Below are 3,371 nucleotides of genomic sequence, written 5' to 3' on the forward strand. Positions count from 1 at the left end.
TTATCTCTAATACGAGTCTATGGCTGCTGTTGGTATTAAGGAACGTTACACAATTCACTAAATGTTAATAAATAAGCGACAACTCACCTATATTTTAGCTCTCATGTGAGCAGTATCACTTATTATCTCACTGACACTGTTTTTTTCACTACTGTTTTTATTTTAGTTCACTGGAAAAATAGTCTATTGTGGGACACGAAGTAGCATATGTTCATTTGCTAACTAGCGCATGCGCACTGATCTTTTATGGATCTAAAGATATATTTTTACAAAAATCCAATATTTTATACAAACAACTAGAAATAAACATTTTGTAAGTTTATTTTGTCAAATTTCATAAAAACTCCTATTCCTACAATGATAAACATAATCCACTATTTTATAGTGGAGTGAAGTTTTTCATAAATCAAACTTATTGTCCGAACAACTATAAATCAATTTATTTTAGCAAATATCTTGAAAACTACTATTCCTAGGAAGGTAAAGGTCATAAACTTCTTTATAGTCCATTATTCTAGCTTTAATGTGACCGCTAATAGACATATGTACGTCACAGAGTTCATTAGATATCGATTTCTCAAAATAAATTAACTAACTACTGATCTTTCAGTAGATTTTAAAGAAGTTTTGCTTTTTAAAAAGCTATATCTCGAGAATTATTGGACGTAAATAGCTCTTTTAGGGCTAACATTTGAGAAAGTTTACTCTTCTTTAAATAATGTTCTCTTAGATTTTCTAGTGTTGTTCCTATTTTTTATGATATAGAGCTCCGAATGAAAAATTAATTTTTTTTTAAGGTTTTGAAACAGCCACCATTTTTTATTCCCCCTACGTATACTTGGCAGACTCATCAATTTTGACTAGTTATTATATCTAGCTTTCATTAAAGTAATCAAAAATTGGGGTGAGATAACTGCATTTTTTTCTTCCTGGCTATTATACTAATAGGAACCCTATCAAGTCCTTCCTTCTTACACCCTCCCTCTATCTTTCTTCTTTCTTATTATTATTTTTTACTTTATTTATTAAATTATCTATCTGTTCACAATTGATTTCGCGGAGGCTCCTCACCTCCAGATATTGTAGTAAGAGTTTACCACAGAACGAGCATTTCAATACAAAGATGAGTATTCCACTAAGACCTTCAAGTGCCCACGGGAGAAAAGGAAGTACTCAATTTGAATTGTATTTCTTCTTCACATTAATAATTCATGTATATTTATTTTTTAAAGGGATCAAAAAAGTCACTGGACGGATGTGAGCAGTGATTAGTGTAACGGCATCGAACCTGATGTATATTCTTAGTAGGTTAAATATACAATGAAAAAAAATATGATATGAACTTAAAACAATCGAGATAGCACGGGGATTTGTATGAATTTTCTTCTACATTTTAATAATTCTAATCTTGAATTGAATTATTGAATGCTGAAAATTATTACAAAATAGTTTTAATTTTAAACTAATTATTTATGGAAACAATAAAAAAGAATTAAACAAATATTTTATAATATTACTCCAATCATAAAAAATAGTATTTAAATTGATTACTTCCTCTCTTATTACTTGGATTGTGAATTGAAAAAACTCTATATTTTTACTCTGCCTTTAGAAATGGCCGAAAAATTGGCGTGAAAACGCCCTGTCGAGGGCCAGTTTCGAACAAAATTTAAGATTTTATATTTATAGAAATATATTATGGGGCCACCCACAGCTCAGTGGTTAAGACACAGTCTTACCAATTTGATGTCTATTGGCGGTGCCGGTTCGAATCCGGCCTGGGACGTTGACTTTTTTCATTGAGTGGCGGTCCCACAAAATGAAGAACTTTGACCCCCAACCATGGTTAGGCAGTATAGAATTCCAATGGGAGTCTTGGCCGAAAAAAAAAAAAAAAATATATATTATGCACATTTTAATGTAGTATTTTGAAACGGATAACTTTAAATTTTGACGAGGGGAGGTATAACCGCAAATTTTGATTTATCCTTAGTTATACGTTTATCGTTGCCCACGCTCAGCGGAGAAGAGGATGAGTTAAAAGAAAATAATAAAAAAAAAAAAAAAATAATAATAAATATAATCGCAAAAGGAAAAAAAGATAAAACAATAAAGAATTATTCCTAAAATACCAAAGGTAGCAAAAGGTAATACCCAACACGAATTACTTCCTTTTCTTTTCACAGTAATGCACTTATTAATTCACTTTCTATTCTGTTTTAGAGGGATCGGAAAAAAAAAAGTTTATTGAAAATAATAAACCAAAACCCTGACTTATTATAAATATTTAGAATAAAATACAACACTGTTGTTTCCCATCAAATCCCACCGGTAATCCCAAAAAATGTCAATTTTAAAGAGATGTCAATTGAATCTTGAACCGAATAGGAAGCTATAATTCAAGAATAGTTTTAAAAATAAAAATGAGAAAAAAAAACCGATATACAAAGAAAGAAGAAATAAAACTGAAAACAAAAATTAAAAATGAAGAGGATCCTACATCAATAATGGGTGTAATAAAAAAAAAAAATACTTGAGTTAGGTAAGAGAAAATGAGTTGAAAAAATGAAATAAATATACTAGGAAAAATATTGAGTTAAATAAACAAAAAATTTAACTAAAAACAAATGTTACATACAGTAGGTTGAGATCGTCATCGAAATGTGGCCAATGATAATGAATTTGTGGTAATTTTACTGAGCGTGAAATTGGATATGGTATGATAAAAATTAAGTTGTTTTTCTAGTAAAGTTTTATAATTTTAACAACAAATCATCAAAAAAGCATTAATAACGGTCCATATAGTGTTGGAAATGGATTTATCGAAGGTTAGATTTTTTTATGACACTAGTTCATACAAGGTGTCTTATAGGAATCAGAAGTGTAATAATTCAAAATAAACTTACAATGAAGAACTTGAGCATTTTCAGATATGTTACCCTGACTGAATACTCTACTGCACTAATATTTAGCATGTAATTGTGACGTAGAGTCGGATGCTGTGAAGTGGGGAACAGCAACGACCTCAAGTATCAATATCGGATGCGGGTTTGGACAATGTGTCGGAGATATGGTCAGGGTCGAATGATAGGTTCAGTGGCCACAATCGGCTTCCATTTAATGTAAATAAATATTTCTATTTCATATTTATTAATTCATAATTTATTTATTAATATTCAGTATAGTCCTTCCGTTTTAAAATAGCATAGGTCTCTAGCCAGCTATATTTAAAGTTTAAAGCCACAGTTCACTTCTGAAGATTGGAAAAATACATCTGGACCCTGTTTCATAATAAAGTACAAACTAATACTATTAGCCTTGTTGATTTAACTTAATACAATTACTCTGACTTGTACAATAGTAACTTTAAC

General features: G+C 30.1%; 1 long non-coding RNA gene across 1 annotated transcript in view; it reads right to left on the reverse strand.

The window, feature by feature from the left end:
• The window catches only part of LOC106688680 (uncharacterized), an 8,440-nt gene extending 5,335 nt beyond the window's left edge, over positions 1-3,105 (reverse strand). The window contains exon 1 of the long non-coding RNA XR_001344351.3: positions 2,907-3,105. This is a non-coding gene — a long non-coding RNA (uncharacterized lncRNA). The remainder of the gene's footprint in view (positions 1-2,906) is intronic.
• Between the last annotated feature and the right edge of the window lie 266 nt (positions 3,106-3,371).

The sequence above is a fragment of the Halyomorpha halys genome, unplaced genomic scaffold, assembly GCF_000696795.3.
Source record: "Halyomorpha halys isolate HHAL.00 unplaced genomic scaffold, Hhal_1.1 Scaffold1176.1, whole genome shotgun sequence".
In the NCBI taxonomy this organism is placed as follows: Eukaryota; Metazoa; Arthropoda; class Insecta; order Hemiptera; family Pentatomidae; genus Halyomorpha; species Halyomorpha halys.